Source organism: Scomber scombrus, chromosome 5, assembly GCF_963691925.1.
Source record: "Scomber scombrus chromosome 5, fScoSco1.1, whole genome shotgun sequence".
In the NCBI taxonomy this organism is placed as follows: domain Eukaryota; kingdom Metazoa; phylum Chordata; class Actinopteri; order Scombriformes; family Scombridae; genus Scomber; species Scomber scombrus.
The window spans coordinates 13,266,080-13,286,638 of NC_084974.1; the positions used below are offsets into that span (position 1 = coordinate 13,266,080).

General features: G+C 39.3%; 1 protein-coding gene across 3 annotated transcripts in view; it reads right to left on the reverse strand.

The window, feature by feature from the left end:
* Window positions 1-19,362, reverse strand: part of grik4 (glutamate receptor, ionotropic, kainate 4) — a 293,525-nt gene extending 274,163 nt beyond the window's left edge. For 2 of the 3 annotated variants that reach the window (XM_062418968.1, XM_062418966.1), the window contains exon 1: window positions 18,341-18,407. The gene's annotated coding sequence lies outside the window, so the exon portion shown is untranslated. Of the gene's footprint in view, window positions 1-18,340; window positions 18,408-19,227 lie in introns of those variants that run through there. The other variant, XM_062418967.1, reaches the window with a different exon arrangement.
* Window positions 19,363-20,559: the final 1,197 nt, after the last annotated feature.

Sequence of the window (20,559 nt, forward strand, 5' to 3'; positions counted from 1 at the left end):
TAGATATTGTGGTTTTCCAAGCAGATAAATAGAAAATGGTATGCGTGCTTGGGCTATAATATTTGACAAAGTCATCATTAAAGATATCTCAAGGATTACACTTTAATAACCATTATAATTTGTGATTTGTGAGACAGGCTGACTTTATGTGTTATTTTAGAATAAATACTTTTTCAGAATATGATTCTAGTAAGCCTTTAGGGTACAAAAAAAGGCTGGAGTTTTAGAGGTGACACAAAGTGCGAAATATATCAAGCCAACATCACACAAACCACCAGAGGTTTCATTATGTTGTTGTACCTTCCAACAAGCAAAATTGGCTGTGTTCTTGGGTGGAAGCTGGTGAGGGAGCGCATCCAGGAATACCAGTGCCAGCCGATGCAGGCACTTGAGTTGTTCTGAGAGGGATTGTGGCAGCAATTGATGAGCTAGTGCATTCCAGGTCATGGTGCGCTGAATAGCTAATAATAAGAGGGCAAATTGAATTTTTTAAGGTGCTGGCAGTTCACTGCGGGAGGTTGGCAGATCAAAGTTGGCTCTCCGCTGGTCAATGCCATCACCTGGCCTGAGGATGTAAAGGTATCTTCATCTTGCCGCTTGGTATTTCCTGGGGATCTGGAATATAGGATCTCATTGTGAGCAGAATGCTGTTTTCACCGTTATGTTTTTGGCTAGAACCGCTGGGGGTCTGAGAATAAAGCACTGATCCCATGGAGGCGTGTCAACAGTTTGCTCTTCTAACATGAGGGGTCGCGTAAAAAGAAGCTGGCAACACTGTAGTGGAGAAATAATATTCATTCTATACATATGCATTTCAGTATTCTGTTAACCTGTGTTAGGCTTTGTTAGCTTGTGTATCTCTCTCATAGTGTGGGAAAGTGCTGTGGACTGGGCTCCCACTAAGGCACTGATAAGACACCACCTGTGAGGCCTTGTTATGTATTAGGAGAATGGGCTGATTCTCAGAGAGGTGTGGGATGAGCCCGAAAGAGATTATAACTTTGGGTCTGTCTCTTTATACAGTTCTGTTCTCTGTACCTTACGTGTACTGTGTGCTGAACTCATCTTGTACAAGATATATATTAAAATACTAGTTTGTGATTTAAATTTGTTTACTGGACTCAGGATTTTCTCTCTCACCCTTAATTAAGGAAATCTCCATAACCACATACTGTATTAGAGGACGCACATGGCACATAACTGTAAAAGCTCTGTGATTTGAATTATATAAATCCCATCTACACCAAAAGTTCCAGGTACTTTGAACCCAAAAGGGGGGTCAGGAACTAAACTTGGAACTTTAAAGTAATTTTTTTTTTTTTTTTTTAAATTGTCTCATTCACTGCTTTGAGAAATCAAATTTTTGAAAATGTGTTAATCTTTCCTCTCATTGCACAGGTATTTGTCAGCCAATTTGGCCCTTTGTAGAAGAAGGAAAGCCTTAACTGATATAGACCTACGTTATTTTTCAAACTATATAAAGCTTTTGATCCGTCTTACTCTGGCATGACAATTAACCTTATGGTCATGTCACTGCTCATGATGAGAGCAGAAGGAGCGTCTGTCCCTTTTCCTTCTATCACACTAAACCATACCATCCCTGAAGTATAATCATCGTAACATTGTGCAAGGAGCCTTGACATGCCTCTAATGAGATGTCAGCAAAAGGAGGCAGAAAGATGCTGAATGTACACTTGCCTCAATACCAGAACCAAATGAAGTGCTACCCCCATAAAGAGCCATATTTCGTACAAATAACCTCATCATAACCACTTTGAATTATTTAGTCAAGGTGTTCAATGTATCTATCATACACAATAAACCTTAACTGCTCCATGTTACAGCAGAAAAGGTTAAATGTCTCTAACTGTGTAAGTGTGTGTACATGAGTATGAATTTGTGTGTGTTTTTGCAGGTATATGTGACAATCAAAGGGCAATTCTAAATGTCCTTGGGTGAAGGGTCTGTGTCTCTGGAGAGCGATTGTCCAATGCACCTGACCCATAATGCACTCTGCCTTCATTAAGTGTGCTTTATATTTTGGCACAACTTGGCCAGATGCCCTCTAAACACCACACTACCTTTCCCAGAAGGCCCACAGGCAATCACCCTCAAAAGTGATTCATTTAGGGCATTAATAATAAACTTCTGTACTGTGATGAAAAGCCAGGAATGAAAAATTGAGGTCTTAGCCCCTTTAGGAGCATTAGTAGCTGAGTCTTCAGGCAACAGATGACAATATATCTGACATCAACTGATACAAAAACATTTGATAAATGTTATACAACTTCCAGTCCAATGATCATGGACTTGAGACTGCTGTACAAAAAGTAATCTCAGAATAAAATGTTTTAAAAGTAAAAGGGGTACATCTTTATAATCAAATGACTCAGAAAAAAAGCTAATAAAAATTAGTACATATAGGTCATGAACTCCCTGTTGACATATTCACATCAATGAATTTTGCGAAGGAAATACACTTGTTGCTATGGATACTCTTCATCACTTTACTTTCATTGGAACATTTTACTGTTGCTAGGAGACGTGAAAACACTGGGACATATTCAGCTGTTTAAGTAGCATAAAGTGCACTGAAAATAATCTCCACATACTTGTAGGCAAACTAAATACATATAGATAATAGATTATGTTATTTCATAAATCAACAGCAGCAGACTGAATGATGAAAGGAGTTTGAACATTTAATCTGTTATAGTTTACAAAATGAAACCATGTATAATAATAGAAGAGTGCGCTCAAAGGGGTGCAGATCCACGCTCGGTGTGTGCAGTCAAGATGGTGGCAACGATAATAAAAAATATGATGATGATTCATTCATCTTGTATAATATCTAACTTAAGTGGATCATAACATATCTGGTATGAAAAGCAATATGCTCAGTTTCAAGATGAGACCAACCTTTTCTATAGATGTCAGCTTTTGAGCCATGACAAAGGCCAACACGTGGACTGCAACAGACTAGGTAAGCTTAGTGATGACCAGTAATGCTTTCGCTATGTTGTAACACAAATGGTTAAATGGCAAGATTATGATGTTATAAAATAGGGTTTTCAAAAACTGAATTACCACAACCACAACAGGTCCTTGGGGTTACAGTCAAATGTACTCAAAAATAGGCTGATGGACCCAATAGTATTCAAGATTAGGTGTGGACACACACACACACACACACACACACACACACAAACACACACACACACACACACACACACACACACACACACACACACACACACACACACACACACACACACACACACACACACACACACACACACACACACACACACGCTTATGCCTGGGGGGAGATAAAAATATGTGACGTTAAAGGTTACTTTGACACCGGTCACACGTGAGGACTATACAATAAGCTTTCAGGGTTATATCTACATGACAAGTAAACATTTTGTGACTGTGACATTTGAACAATTTTTTGTTACATTTTATATTTAAAATAATCTGCATTCTAAATGTCTTATTTGAGTACATTCATTACCTAATTTTTCATATTTACATTTGATTGATAACCACAATTGTCAATAGTGATTAGAATAAAAGTTCAATAATAAAACCAATCTTAACTTGATTAAAAAATGAATTCGTCAAAATAGGATTGTTTTATGAAGCATACACATAATTCGGGATGCACTCAGGGTATCTGTTGATAAAGATTACCAATCAGATACCAGTCTCTTTTCCTAAATGAAAAGTGTGCTTAGAACTTACTACATGAAACACATTCACAGCACCGAGACAGCACTAGTGAAAATCACCAATGACCTCCTGATGGCATCTGACTCTGGACTTCTCTCCATTCTGGTTCTCCTCGACCTGAGCGCAGCTTTTGACACTGTCTCCCACGAAATCCTCCTGGACAGGTTATCCTCCATTGGAATCCCTGACATCCCTCTGGCCTGGTTTCCGATCATATCTCTCTGGCCGCACACAGTTTGTTCAACTTAAGAACCTGAGATCCGGCTCCTCCCCAGTCTCTAGTGGTGTTCCCCAGGGCTCTGTCCTTGGCCCCCTCCTGTTCATTATTTATCTTCTGCCTCTTGGTCATATTCTCAGGAAATTTGACATTCAATTCCATTGTTACGCTGATGATACCCAACTCTATCTTTCCACTAAGCCTTCTTCCACTCATCGCCCTATCGGATTGCTTACTGGAAATTAAATCATGGTTCTCACTCAACTTTCTTAAACTCAACGGCGAAAAAACTGAGGTCCTCCTCATTGGTACCAGATCTACCCTAGCAACACTCAACACTTTCTCCATGTCCATTGACAATTCCACTGTTCCGACATCGCATCAGGTAAAGAGCCTGGGTGTTATCCTGGACAGCACATTATCTTTCGAAGCCCACATCAATAACGTTACTCGGACTGCATACTTCCATCTACGGAACATCAACCGCCTCCGTCCCTCACTTTCACCAACCTGCACCGCTATCCTGGTAAACACCCTGATCACATCCCGTCTGGACTACTGTAACGCTCTCCTCTTTGGTCTTCCGCGGAAATCTCTTCACAAACTCCAACTGGTCCAGAACGCAGCCGTCCGTATCATTACCAGAACCCCCTCTATTGAACACATCACTCCTGCCCTGCAGCAACTTCATTGGCTCCCTATCAAATCCCACATTGACTTTAAGATTCTACTCCTCACTTACAAGATCCTTCACAACCTGGCACCATCATATCTCTCTGAACTTATTCACATCTACACACCCTCCCGAACTCTCCAATCCTCCTCCGCCAACCAGCTCTTTGCCCCATCTGCCAACTTAACTACCATGGGGTCAAGAGCTTTCAGCCGATCTGCCCCCCGCCTTTGGAACTCTCTCCCACCAGACATTTGCACTTCGGACTCTGTTTCCACCTTTAAATCCCGCCTGAAAACGCACTTATTCAGAGTGGCATACTCTGTCTCACACTACCTATGCAATCATGTTCTTGCTTATTTGTTGCACTGATGCACTTTATAGTCACATTCATATTTATTTCTTTATCTTTGCACTAAAATGTACCTGATTTTTATTGTTTGATGTACTGTTGTCGTGTTTTTGTGCCTTGTAAGGTGTCCTTGAGTGCTTTGAAAGGCGCCTTTAAATAAAATGCATTATTATTATTATTATTATTATTAGAACAATTTTCATGCAAGGTAAAATAAGGCCAGGGATTGCTTTGGCAGTAACACTATGCAGTGGCTATAACTATAACTGAACAGTGGAAACACATTGACATTGTATTTACCTTGACAAATGTGTTAATTATGAATTAGTTATATCATCATGGCCAATACCTAATCTGTGCTATAGCATACCAAGTCCTGCAACAAACAAGAACAATACACTTTCAAGTGATTAAATGAAAATTGATGGAAAAAGCCATAATGCAACACACGAGAAGAGAAAGAGAAGGAATTCACATTCTGTTGTTTCTAAGAATGAGGTTGTCTATTTATACATTTTATTTTCTAGGAAAAAAAAATTGCCAACATTGTGGGGTACTGTTGGAGCAGAAATGGAGCGTGGGGGTAGGTGGCGGGGTGGTAAAGAAACAGAGCAAAAGTAAACACAATACATGCGCCAAGCACTAGCATTTAATCGACTACACTTAAGACACAAGAATACCAGAACAACAAGCTGAAGCGTTGGTAATGTACAAGCCCTGACATTAAAGTTTTGCTGTTTTTTCTTTGATGTAATCATGGTAATTTGCAACAACAAAACCACGTGACATGACAAAATGCACGCATTTACAAAGAAAAGAAGTTCATTCAAACGTTTCACAAAGAAAAAAATAGCCGAGGCAAAAGGAGGATGAATGGGTTGTAACACTGTTAGTACTGTGACCTTTCTTATATCCAGCCCACTGCCTACATAGAAGAGATCATGTGGTATAGAAAACACAACAGCAGTGGCAGCGCACATCCCACAAGCAAAGAACATCAGGGTTCACTAATCACCGTCTGCAGCCTCCTCCTCCTCCTCCTCTTCCTCTGCTGCTCTAATCGATACCAGACTCTACAGCACACACCAGGTTGGAGAAGGCTGCTAGTCCACTGATCCCAATCTCCACCCTTCAGCAGATAGTGCCAGTACAGGAAGGACAGTACAATAATTACCTGCAACAATCTTGTCTGCTTTCAACACTTTTTTTGTCCCCACTCAACCCATTAGCCTAATTAAGATGGTTATAGGGAGACAATCTGTGGAAATCTGCTATGTCTAGTGAAAGCTAACAGCTTCTCTGTCACCACGGAAGACCAAATAAAATACCATTGTGTGCAAATATCTTTTTCTATGACACACACACACAAGCTTCAGCCTCCTATCTACCCCTCGGACGTGTATATCTGCTCCTTTCAATTGCATAGGTGTAATCATCATCACAGGTGTTTCAGATTGTAAACCTGACACTGATGACACTGGAGTATTTAAGATTTCTCTTTTGAAAAGATCAAATTATAAAATGTAGCAGCAACCTGCATTTCTGGAGTAGAGAAGCAGGTGTTTTCTGTGGGTGATACAGATAGCTCTAAAACAGATGTAGCCTTGACACTTGCACACGAGGCAGGTGTCAAACGTGAGTGGTGCTGAAAGCAGATGTAAAAAGATCAGACCCAGGCTGTGATAGGTAGGAGTGTTAGAAGTTGTCCATCAGTAAGCGTGCAGAGTTGCATCTCTCTAAACACCCATGTAATCAAGCTATAACAAGATGTAATTCTGTACTTGCCACCCTGCATCTGCCCACTTTTTCCCAAATGACTCACCAAAGAAAATGAAGAGAAAGGAGGAGAAGGGAGTGAGGGGGAAGATAGAGAAAGATGTGGACAATCTAGTTTCATAATAAAACAAACTAGAACAATATGAATGTGCTTTCAGACCAGCAGGTCAAACCAAATATAGAAGCAGTGTACAGAAAATTTTAGAAATTGAAGTTTTTTTCCAAAGTCCAAATATGAATCAAAAACAATCAGAGACCACCACAATGAGGTCGTCCTGAATGAGGTGGACAGTTTGAGTGCAGTCAGAATACAATCCATTCTCATACAGGCCGAAAATTAATGTAGGCTTGTTAGGATACTGGAGTTTTTAGGCTGATACCATTATTGATTTTTGAGTCAAAAATCTGAAAATATTCAATCTACTCTAAATTCCTTTGAACAAACACATCATAAACAAAGGATAATTTAAATTTGGCTGCTACAGAATTGTGTTCACAATATGCATTAAGTGGAAAACTTTACAGATGAAACATAAGTCTTGTCATTGCGCTTTTTCAAGGACAGTGAAACTATAAAGCAGGACAAATGCATGAAGTGGTGTGGCGCTATGTGTGGACGGGTGTCCAGCCACCGCCAGTGTGGGGTTGTACATAGAAAATTATGGGGGTGGGTTTTGACTTGCATCTTACAGTGCCTGTGTGTTTTTTAGAGTGCTGTGCACTTAGAGAAAAAAAGTCACAATTCAATAGACAATAGTTTCCATTGACATTCAAATTTTGTACCAACAAAAAGCTAAAAAATAAAGATGGTGACATAGAAGGGTGTCTATTCTGTGAGCCTGGGACAATATTCTTATCTCCCAATTCCATCATGATACTTGGGTGCTGATCCGATTCAGCACTGATTTTCAGTTCAAAACCTATTCTCAATTGAAGGAATAGAATAGGGGGCACTATTTTCAGTCTCTTGCTCCAGTATACTGTATGCCAAACCATTCACTGGTGTCTTTATTCCACTGAAGTAAAATATGAAACATAAGTGGAGGATAAAATAAATGGTCCGCAGCCTTTTTATTTTAAAAAGGGTTAACTACATCAATTAAATAATTAATTTGAACGCATCTTACAGTCTCTTGCTTGTATGAGAATAACAAAGGGGAGGAGCAGTGCTCTGCTGTGTTGTTACCAACATTATGTTTCCAGCAGTGGAGAGCAGCCACTTTTTGCTGCTCCATTAGCTCTGGGGAAAGACATCATTGTACAAAACGCTGAGCGGGCGCTTAGTTTTTGAGGTGAAACGCATTGAGCATAAAGTTATTTCACCTCAGAATTGACTTAAGTGGTTTAATTCTGCAGTGTGGTAATGCTAGTTTCTGATTGACAGCATAGAAACTTCACAATATACTTGACGTTGGTCTCACAAAGGAGATTATTTAGTCATTAAATCAAAACATGCTTGTAACCACTGCCTTTTTTTGAAGATGAATTACAAATGTGTATGCACTGTAAGCACTCTGATTCCGCCTTTTTTGTTCCATCAGCATCACATGCCAGAATTTTCAACAAAGGCGGCAGCCAGTAAGACAAAGGCCTCTGAGTTAAGATAGACAAAGAAAACCTTGTACACTTTGTTAACAAGAAAACTTCAGATGTGAAATGCCTATAAGAGGAGAATATATGAACTTGACACAACATATTACTTTTTTGGCCTGTATGGATGGTTGGGATCCCCTCAGTCAACATATCACAGACCCTAAAAAAGTAAACAAGCATGAAAGCAGAGCAATGACCATCAAATTCAACTCGAACAAATGCACTCAATGTGAAAATGATGTAGAATTGTTTATCCAGCAGTTTGTTGCTACACCAATGTAGCATCTCCCTAAAGTACTTTACACATTCAATTATCCAGTGAATAAAGCACTCTACATTTGGTTTGGTTAAGGTTGGAAGTGCTGTCACTGGGTGTTAGTACAATTATGTGCTGAGCATTTAACTAACAATGGAAATGGGATGAAGGGATGTCAAAATGTGTCAAGTCCAGTGAGCATTACGTAAAGTTTTGTAACTTCTTTGGTACAAATTTGTGGTTTGAAACTGGAACTAGATCTGTCAACTGTTCTCATCTACCCGTCTTCCATTTGGTTTAATAAAAGGCATTAAGGAGCACTTTGTTAGTCCAGTGGTTACAGCGCATGCCACTTAATCGCAGCGTCCTTGGTTCGACTCCAGCAGGGGACCTTTGCGGCATGTCATTCCCCTCTCTCTCTCTCTCTTCCTGTTGTTTGTCGCCTCTATGCCATCTACTTCCAAAAAAAGGATAAAAAACAAAAACACCCAATAAAAGGCATTAAGTTTATTTTCCTTGTATGTGTCCACATGTGTTGCCAATAAAGCTGATTCTGAAAGGACACAAAGTTGTAGCCATGACAGCAGACAATGCCTCAGATATGGATGTTGCTGCTAAGAAGCTACACATTTTAAAAAGGCAGATGCTTCAAACTGGCAGCACAGAGGATCTTTACAATCAGTGCAGTTTACAGGTGGGCACCTGAGATTAGTGTCACCAATTCAGTACCCGACACAATGTGAAATATGTTCACAATCTGCCCTTCTGTTACTAAGTTATGGTGTTGGATAACAGCCAGAAAAGTGTTTTTGCAGAACATTATGATGTCACTGTGAAGTTTTATATCCTTTTGGATATAGAATGCCATTACTTTATCCAATCCTTTGTGTGAAACTTTGTCATAATGTGCATATGAATTCTTAAGTTATGGCCAAAAACATGTTTTGTGAGGTCAGAGTGACCTTGACCTTTGTCCACCAAAATCTAAATCAGTTCATCCTCAAGTCCAAGTGGATGTTTGTGCCAAATGTAATGAAATTCCCTCCAGGCGTTCCTGAAATATCAAGTTCACAAGATTGAGACGAACATGAGGTCACAGTGAGCTTGACCTTTGACCACCAAAATCTGATCAGTTCATCCTTGAGTCCAAGTGGATGTTTTTGCCAAATTTGAAGAAAGTCCCTATATGGCATTCCTGAGATACTGCATTCACGAGAATGGGACAGATAGATGTGCGTACATATGCACGGGCAGACAACCCTAGTGGCGGCCACAGCTGTTGCTGGTGAGGAGGCATAAAACACCTTTTACTCAGTCACTGCTCCTACAACTCCTGCCAACTGTGTACTCAGATAAGGATGTTGTGTCTTGGTATGATCATTTCCCTGAATATTTTATAAGATTCCCTTTCTTTCCTCTACACCTCCTTTCAACTCCTACACATGACTTAGACCAACCTAAAAATCTGTCATCAGGCAGCAGCATTGAAATTTCCATAGCCATTTAGCACAGGAAATATTGTGAAGCCTTGGTCAAACTGTTGATATTATTTTACTAAGTTCTCACAAACTCCTAATACAGAAACACGATAAGGTGATATTAAGCAAGTAGTTTGCAAATTACATACATTAAACTCAGAAAACTTCTTACAAAAACTGGATCCACAGCAAGGTCTCCTCCAACATTAATGAGTTTAAATATTGTCTTTGGGAGCTGAGACCTGATTTTGAAGGGCCAGCGGGGCCCCTACATTTTGAGATGAATCTATATTAAATATTAACACAGAATCTACAATGATGTGTTGATTAAAATTACTAATAACCTCTGTCATTTAATTCTGCCCACAAGCATAAGTCTTGTCACTGAACACTGCCGCTCACAAGTTATTATGTCTGGTTCAAAAAGGGGATGAGTATTCTGGGTTAGAGTTGAGAGGACTACTAAATTGTGTCATCAGAATTTGCACAAGACAATACATCTAATCCACAGGACAGGAGTTTGGGGAGGGGAGAGGGGGTAACCTGACAATGACAGACAATACATGCTTCACAGTAAAAGCCTTACTGATAATGCCTTTTGCTGTGAAGAAGCTATGGGAAGCACTGAGCTATTGTCTTTGAGATAACGTAGTTAAGGTTTAGGAAAATCTTAACTGAGGTTAGATTTTACTTTTAACATGAACATAATCTACTGGCATTGACTGTTGGATTGGTAAATGGTTTACCTCGATGGTCCAAACTCTGAATGAACGTGGCTCTTGGATCCTCTCTCTTTGTGGCGAACTGGATAAGCTCTTCTTGAGAGGCCAGCATTAAGACTGGCTGTCCTTTGTTAGGAGTTCATTTTTGGACATGTGCACAAAACTCAAAACAAAAGCAAGCAACTTCAGTCATCTGTATCCACTTCTTTCAGGTGGGCCATCACCAATACCCGTTCACTGCCCTAGAGTTGCAGCTCTCAAACACCTGAATCAGCCCACCCACCAAATCCAGCAGCCAATGTGTTGTAACGCAGGGGACTCGTGGAGCCATAAAATAAAGGCCACAAAATCTACTCTCAACACCACATTCTTTGTCAGGTTTATATAGTGAAAGTGCTTTAAAAGTAGCACTGCAGTTTCTTCAAACCTCAAATCTCCAACACAAAATCACAAAATGAGCACAAAGAAGATCATAAATCTTACACCACCTCAAGACTTAAGTATATATTACTTTCTTTAGCAGTTTGTGATGGCTATAAATGAGACATAACAAATGAAAAAGAATTTGGTTTAAGCATCTAAATTCAAATCATGTCCAAATCAATGTGTCAATGTAAAGCTGAATAAGCCATAATAAGTAAGTAATTAACAATATAAATCACATAACATACAGTACCAGTCAAAAGCAGCACAAAAGCAGTGCTGAATCTTTTTGCAACACTATTTTTAATGTAACAGTGATGACTTAATGTAGGCTGTAGAGAAAAAAAATGATCCATGCATTCATGAATATCATGCTTGAAAAGGTCAGAAAAGATGTCTATGTAATGATAAAGGATCTCATGCAGCAGAGGAGGGAAATTAATGTGCATACAGTATGTGTGAGTGTAGGGGTATAAGCTGGGGGTGTGGACTGGGCACGCATACTGTGGGCTAAATGAGAAGCTTCAGGCAGCAAGACTCCAATTTTCCTGTCTCCTCCCCTTGCAGGTCACATAGTGTGATCGACATGAGCTTACAGGTAATTATAACCAATCTGCTCTTCACCTTTTTTTAATCTCTCTTTGCAGCTCTGCTTATGAAAGACATGCATGAAATGGAGAGCTATACCAATCGAGACAGATAGTGAATATGTCTATTGCAAACTAGAGTTTGCAAATGTCTCTTTAAATGTAATTCAGGCATAGATTTGTGTGTATTAAGGCTTTGACTGAAAGCTCATCCCCCTTGTCCTTCTGCAGTTTGAAAAAGGGTCACATGTCTATCAGAAGTCTTGAGTTCAGGGTCTGTGAAGACAAGACGGTAACCACATGTGCCCCAAACCTATCACAGCAAATCTGTCTGTTTTCTCTCGTTATGAACTGACTGATTACAAAACATAAATGTCAGTCGCTTTAACAGCAGCCAGAGAAACTGCCTCCTGTCATTGTGTTTATAAAACACAAGCAATTTCAGGAGCATGCAATGTCCAATTCTGGAGTACATACATCAGCCAGATATACAATCACACACCTAGCTGCTACTGGATAAAACATGAATATATTTACACAGTATGCATATTTTTATGTCACTACACATTATAAACTATACATCCACTGGGACATGTATGCAAAATAATGAAAACTGATGCAATCAATTGTAGCAATATAACTTTCTTGTATCATATATTATGTATATTAATGTATAGAGAGAGAAGTAACTAGCTCACACAGCCATTGGGGGCCATTGGCCCATGTTTGTCTGTTTACTGCCTGATCTACTGGCTACTCAGTCTTGTGATTCATGGATTTCAACCATCTAGTGCTCTTTCTCCTCAACTGTCACCTCTGCTTTATCCTTTCTTCTAACACAAGCAAAACACACACAAGCTCACAACACAAATGCAAAGCAAAGCAAAACTTTACAGTGCCAACTGCAGTTCTTTTAACAACCTATTCTTATTTGTATTCCAAGCATATAACCAGAGTGTTTAATCAGATTTACAGAGGCATAAGAATGGTTGGCTAGTCTGTTTTGTTTATCTCTTCATGCTGCGTATGAATACAGACTAGTGTATATTTATTTCCTGTCACAAATGGCACAGAACATTTGTGCATGTGTGCAGTCAGTCGGCTGTATTCTTCTCAACATGGCTCTGCTGGCAGGACCTTGCAAATTTGTTGCACTGGTTGAGCAAAACACACCTGTGTGTGAGTATATTACTAAAGCCTAGATTAGACTATTTTAATATATTATCGTGGTCATTTGTGTTATAATCTACGCCTAAAACATTTCTCAATCATAGCTTGTAGGTGGACATTAGTGATGTGCAGATTGCAGTTATATCTGTGGGCACCGCGGTTAATCCACATGTTCGGACGGTCACGTCATAAAAAATGACATTTTGATTAATAGCAGTTTGGTCGCATTAATGAGGAAAACATTATTAACACTCTCTAACATGTGAACATAGCAGAGCTGCAGTCTGCTGTTACTCCACAGCAGACAGCTTCATTTTTCATCAGGCACAAATTATAGACTCACATTTAAGCAAACTAACAACAAGGAACTCTAAGAAATCATTATCATCATCATTGCTATCAGGGGCAGAAACAGGACCGCAAAAGGCAGCATACATAGTAGGCTTCATAAATATAAAGCTGTAATGCAAAGGCACAGTTCACTATGGAAACGTTCACAATCACTGAAAGCATCTTCTCTAATCTTTAAAGTAAATCGTAAATAAAGAAACAACAGTATGATTTGGAACATTTAACATTCGATTCAGGACAGTTTTGGGGCAGTGCTGAAACCAGTTAGTCTACAGTCCTGCTCTGCAGTGAGGCGAAGTGCAGCTATTAACAGATGACATGAGGTGAGCCAATATCATCAGTCCAGACTGACATACTGTATGCAGCAACATTAAAATGGACAATAAAGTACTTTGTTTTCAAGCTGTGACGTCAGTGCAAAATGTCCGTTGATGTGTCACTTTGTTGAGTTTTTATAATAATAAATGTTAAATTCAGTCATCAATGTATGTTTAGTCAACCTGACATGGTTCTGCTTTTTCAGGCAATAAATGTATGCATAGGTAGATATGACGGTGCTATTTTTGGGCCTTTTTGATCTCACTATTTAATACAATCTTTTGATAGCCTAGAAATTATCACAGAGGGAATGTAGTGATTTCTCTATATGCCCACACATTTTACACAGGAGCATAGCCTCGGTTCATGTCAATACTTTTCATATATTGGAAATGAAGTGAGAACAGAGTTTTGAGGTCAACCAAGCTCATCATATCTAAAATGCTATTAACAGCCATACTGTCATCTGCTGTACTCATCAGAATGGAATGAGTTCACAGATTACACACAATCCTAGGGCGTTCGATTTGAGTTCTCTGACAGAATGAGTCTCTCTTCTTCCATCCAAATCTCTCCAGTAACTCTGTAACCCCTGAGGAGGCAACCATCTGAATACTGATGTATTCATTCCCCCAGTCAGAACACAGTGAAGAGCCATAATCCCAAGGCCCCTGCGCAAGGACGTCCTCCTTGAACCATAATCACCCTTACATCTCTTATCAGCCCCAGCCTGGAGAACATGATTAAAAAGTGGCCAGGACATACTGCCTCTGCACCTGGGATATGGCCGGTCCCCGCTGCCACATGTCAATCAAGCTAAGAGGTGCAGATGTGCACTGACTCATGACCCCCACTAGCCAATTAGAATGACAGGAAAGCCACATAGCACCTGGCATATATTAAGGGACCTTAACAGAAGGAGCGGGGTCTCGTGGAGCTACAAGTGCATGTTGATGAAGACTATGGGGAGAAAGACAGCTGTGTAGCTCTGCAAGACTGATCGATAAAATGGAAAGAGGAAGAGATGTTGGCAATGGGTCTCTAGCACTCTAGGGAAAACCACTGAAACCCAAATCTCCCTTAAAGTGACAGACTGAGCAGGGGAGACTGGAAAGAAGAAGCAAGGATAAGACAACCAGTAAGTGGCAGAAGCTGGCCAGAAGGATCTGGAAGCAGGCTACAGAAGAGAAAGCTACAATAGGTGCAGTGAACTCTACCATGCAAGCAGACAAAGCTGAGGCTATGGCCATTTTTTCCTAAGGATAACTGACGGCAGACACTGAAACAGTATGAGAGTAAAATGGATGGATATTGGTTGGCTAATCAAAACAAAGAGGCAAAAAGAGAGAAAAGGGAGCGTGGTAAGGGACTAGCATGCAGAAGACCAGAAAGGAAAATTGTAAAAGGAAACGTGAGATTTAAGAAATGAATAAAGTTGGAAAAGAAAGAATGACTGGAAAAAAAGGGAGTTGCAAAAAAGGTAAACAAGGAAGTAACAGAAAACGACCACAATGTTAGCTCCAGCACTTTGAGACCTGACCAGCTACTGTCCCTTGTCAACAAAAGACAATTCACAGCAGTTGTTAAAATCTACATGAGAAATGAGCACAATTATTCTGATATAGATTACATGGGGACTGCAACAGCATTCTCCCTCAGTCAGAACAAAGCATCCCACTCTTTTGTGAACACTGCCTCCAAGACAAATATGAGAGACGGTCCTGGTCTTAGACATCAAGGTTGCACTTATGGACTACAGTACAACCCATAGAAGTATAGACTACCACTCACAGTCTTGTCGTGGCCAAGTAAAGAAGAGCACAGTGCTAATTTCATCTTGAACGGGAGAGGGAATAAGAGGTGGTCTGGCAATGCTACGAAACACACAATCTTGAGCAGAGAGCTCGTTCTTGCCTGCAGCACTATAAAATGCCCATTTGGATATGATTCAAAAGAGAATATTGATGTTTGATAAAATTCACATTCACAAATCAAAGTGAAGTGCAAGGCTGCCAGCCGAGCTGGCTGGCATACGGGCCAGCAAGGGGGAATTGGGAAGGCGCGGAGGGCTGGTTCACAAGATGGGGAGCTTTAGGAGTGATGTACCAGGATCAATTCTAACAATGTTCATTTTCTGCAGGCACCAATGGGAGAAGTAGTGAAATGCAGATAGATTAATATGATAGTCTTCAGAGCTGAAACCAGGAGGGGATGCCTGAACATAAGCTGAATTCATGAATTCATGTAATACAGAATTTCACCAATTGAGCAATATGTATACATGTCAGTCAGTGGAAGTCATTACAAAAAACTGTCAGAAAATATTTCCTTAATCAGTTATAGATACATACAAGTTGACATAAGGATGGGTGACAAATGAAAGGAGAAAAAGTGTCTTAGTGAGGTGTTGGTCATCACAATGCTCGAGAACAGCCTTAGTGCACCTTGGCATAGATTTGAGACTCTGGAAGTCTACTGAAGGGACGAACATTATTTTTCAAAAAGGATATTCCTCTTTTGATGTTTTAATGATGGTAGTGGAGAGCAACACCTTACATAGTGGTTCAAATCTCCTATAGGTGTGACTGTGAGGGCCATAGCATATAAGATTCACTTCATCATCAGCATCAAACTTTTATCTTTTTCAAGATAAAAAGGACACAAAAAAGTAACATCTGAAAATGAGAACTATGAGGAAGTGTATTACATTTTGCGACAAAAATGATTATTTATGATAATAATAATAATAATAATGATGTGAAAGACGGGCAAATAAAGAATTGGACTAATGAACTAATTATTGTTGTTATGCAAAGTCTTATTCAATGACCTGCATGCATCTGTGGAAACACGCAACTCCTGATTAGTAACAGAAATCTCCACCCTCAAAATATCTCAAGTTGATTTAGCCACTTGATCTGAAGCACTACCGCCGATTAAAAAAGAAAAACAGCATCTTGCATTCAGTAAAGGTATGTCTAATGTAATGTTATTGTTATCGAAACTTGGAAGAAACAGATCAGGGGGCTGGTGTTAAATTCATCTGCAACCCATTGAGAATTAGACAAGAAGCAGCAATGAGACAACTACAAAAAATTCTGGGAAGCAAGCCAACATTTCTTCAGTAAAGGTAAGCTAACGTAACATTATCAAGTGCTGTGGATGTAATGTTACTTTCAGCCAGCAATTTTTCCGTGTTGCTATTGAAAGGAAAGAAGTTATAGCGTTCACTTCTAGGGACTGTTTACTTAGTACTTTTGTCCTACTTGTTTGTGACTGTTGAATCAGGAATGACATATCTGTATGCTGTGACTTGCTGCAGGGTCTTTAAAAAATGTCTGATTTCACAGTGGCTGACCATACACAGTCTGTGCTACGGCTGCTGCTCTTGAGTTAGTTTATATTATCTTGAAGCTGCTGGATTCTCATAAAAAAAAGTTCTCAAGTCAATCTCAAACTGAATAAATTCATGACTCTACATGTGAAAGAAAATCCTGTCCCAGCATTATGTTGTTGGAAGAAAGATTATATAAATAAATAACACCTTCCAGTAGAGAAAAAATAATTAATGTAGTCATAGTAAAAATTGTCATTTGCTTTGGGGACATTGTGTCAGTGTGCCTCTACCCTTTCGTACTATTTCCTGATCTAACTAAAGAACAGCCACAGTCTGACAACATGACAGTGCCTAATTTTTATTGTGTTCCTGTATTAATGGACTCGTACATTAACTTACTTTTTTATGGTTCATCAAAAGAATGACACAAAGTGGTGGGTAAGACTGGCTGCTATGGCAACAAGTATCATGCAACCAGGATTGTGCTGAATAAAAGCTGTCCAAAAAATACACTAGTTTACAAACTCTTAGACTCACAAAATGCCGATTATTAAAAGACAATGTGATATCAAAAAACAAGGCGCCATCATGCAAATGATTCTGCACCGTATTCAGCTCAAAAACCAATCACTGGCAGTTCAAGCCATCTGTGAAATTAGAGGTTAATCACGAGCCCCATTCCCACCATAAATTCCAGGTACTTTGAACCCACAGAGCCTAATCTCAGGGACTAAGCTTGGAACTTTAAAGTCCCTGAAGTGTGGTCATGCAAATCAAACCCCTGACAATAAAAAAAATGTAAAATGATGGCAGCATTTAGAGACACAGTATTAACATTTCTTTGTTTTTACTGCTGCGTGAGTTGGATATAGCTAATGAATGGATGAAAAGGAGAAATGCAGAGGAAGAAAATTAAACTCAAAGTAAGAGTGTCTGTTTATAATAACATCTGTTGAGTGTTAGATGGTATATATTTCTGATTTAGAACGTAACCACCGTGAAACAATCAGAAAATAACATTTTATTCACAGGTTTCTTTCTACCACCACTCCCTTTCCTTGCTCGACCACCACCGTGCTCTCTACCGTGTTTATTATCTCTTGCTCGCTTGCAGTATAAGACACCAAACCCTGTTTGTCTTTAATTCAGAGACATTGGGGTGAGTGCAAACACCCAATCAAATGCAATGACCCTCCCCGAACTGACCTCTTTGCTAAGTGGGGATCTGACACTGGAGATTGAACAGACCCCCTGAGAGGCAATTTCTGAACAATAACTAAATTACAGCCCGAGCTAAAAGCACAAATGAAATTTGTGGTCATTTGAGAAAAGAGAAAGGAATGACAACTCACCACACATCAACAGAAAAAACATTTTTTCATCTCCCCAGACCAGTGTCATAAAATTCTCACATTCCTGGAGGACATTGATTCACTCTGCAAATCTGAGCCAAATGTGAATTAAATGTCACTATCATTAAGTAATGTAATGTTGTTTGTCATAGTAATTCTTAAAGAATTGTATAACTCAACTGATAGCTGTGCAATATAAATATATTAAAGTCTGTGTAAAGTAAAAATAAATGTGTTCTGAGTTTGACATACCACAGAACAGTGTGTTGTTAACCACCCTGCCAAATTTGAATGATTAAAAAAATCTTAAGATTACTTTCTACTAACCTTATCGATTGGATTACTACTAAAGAGGTTTACCTCATTATTTGACATATAGGCCACTTCTAACATGAACATCTGACAGTGTGACATTATATATTAATCTGAAAATAAGAAAAAGCATAAAAGGTCCCTTTTAATGTTTAGTATGTTAAAGCGACTCTTATCTTTCTTGCATTTCACACAGCACTTTGAAAAAAATTGAACAGCAACAACCCCTCCTCCCTCCTATGTCCCACCCCCTCACTCAAATTTCAAAGCCCCCACTTCCAAATTTGACATGTATAGACAAAATTTGGTAGGCAGATGTAACATCTCCAGAATAAAAAAAAAAAGAAAGAAGAAAAGCCTCTTGGAGCCATCCTGCAAATCCAACAATAATTCAGCCATTTTGAATTTACTTTTTTTGCAAAGTGAAGCCATTGACAGGAATTGTACTTTTTACAAACTCCTCCTAAACAATTAACCCAGCAACTTCAAATTCGGTAGGTTACTGTCCAGGGGGGTATTCCACGTAGGAGGTTCAACGAACTCTGAGTCTAACCCTGAACTCTGAGTTGACTTACTCTGAGATGGGAAACTCTGAATATCCGGTTCCAGAACAGCTGATCTGAAGCAGTCCAATCAACTCTAGTGTGTTCACCTTGAGTTTGGCGCTTGCGCGACCACTGTAAAAAGCCATCATCAATGGAGCCCCGGTACCTTGCTCAACAGAGCAGATTGCACCAGACAGGAAGTCAGACACAGAATCGGCATAATAAAACTTCCGTCTTTCAAAGTAAAACAACCCGTGCAGTCTCCCGATCGTATTTAAGCAACAAACATGAATAAAACAGACAGATAAAGACACCATCTAGCTACGTAGCCTACTGACACATGACATAAGCACAAAAATCAAAGAAAATTACCAAATTAACTAAATTTGAGCAAGCACCACTCCACTGACTTAACTTACCTCACTTCAAATTGTAGCATACAGGTGAAAAAGTGGTGTAACGTATTTGGAAGCAGCTAAAAATGAAATAAAAAAACATAATTCAGAAAAGTATGCACATTTTGCTGGGCTATGATTGTACCTCACTTTGATTTTATTCATAGTTGACGTAAGCTATTAAACAAAGTAAATATTCATTCAGTGGCTATTTCAACATGTAGTAATTTAAACCCCCAACAGAAAGCTGTTTAACACATATGTCCTCTCATCTAATATCCTGCTTAGTAGATTAACATTTTACACTATTTCAACACTTTTATTTAACACAATTTTACTTATTATACATATTGGAGTCATTGATTTTAAGACTAAAATGTGACGATGTGTACATGAATATTAAATAAAACTTCCTAAAAATAAGATTAACAAGAAGGCAGATATGGCCGGACAATGTTAAGAAATGATTGAGTGTAATGAACAGTGACACCGTTCTAACAGATATTCATCTCGGAATGAAAGCACATCCAATTGAGCCCTGAATACATCTCCCGACAATACAACCCATGTCTGGCAGCTTGCTTCAGGTAGGAGGAGACAGGTAGAAACTCAGAGTTTCAGTTACCTCTCTTTCTGGAACGGATAACACGGAGTTTCCCTCATCTCAGGGTTAATTTACTGAGTTTTCACATAACCCGCTTTCTGGAATACCCCCCAGGCCTGAACACATCTACATGTCAATATTGACACAGCACCACCTACTGACAAAAGGAAGTTAGCTTTATGTGGCCAACATCTTCCATTTTACATGAAATTTACATGGTGTGGTTCGTCCATGATATACAGCAACTTAATGTATAATTAGTGGGTGTTCTCTAACACCCAAAAGGGACACAGGAAGTGAAACTTAAGTCTGTCGTGCCACATCCGATATTTATGAAAATGCATATGCATGTCTACTAAATGT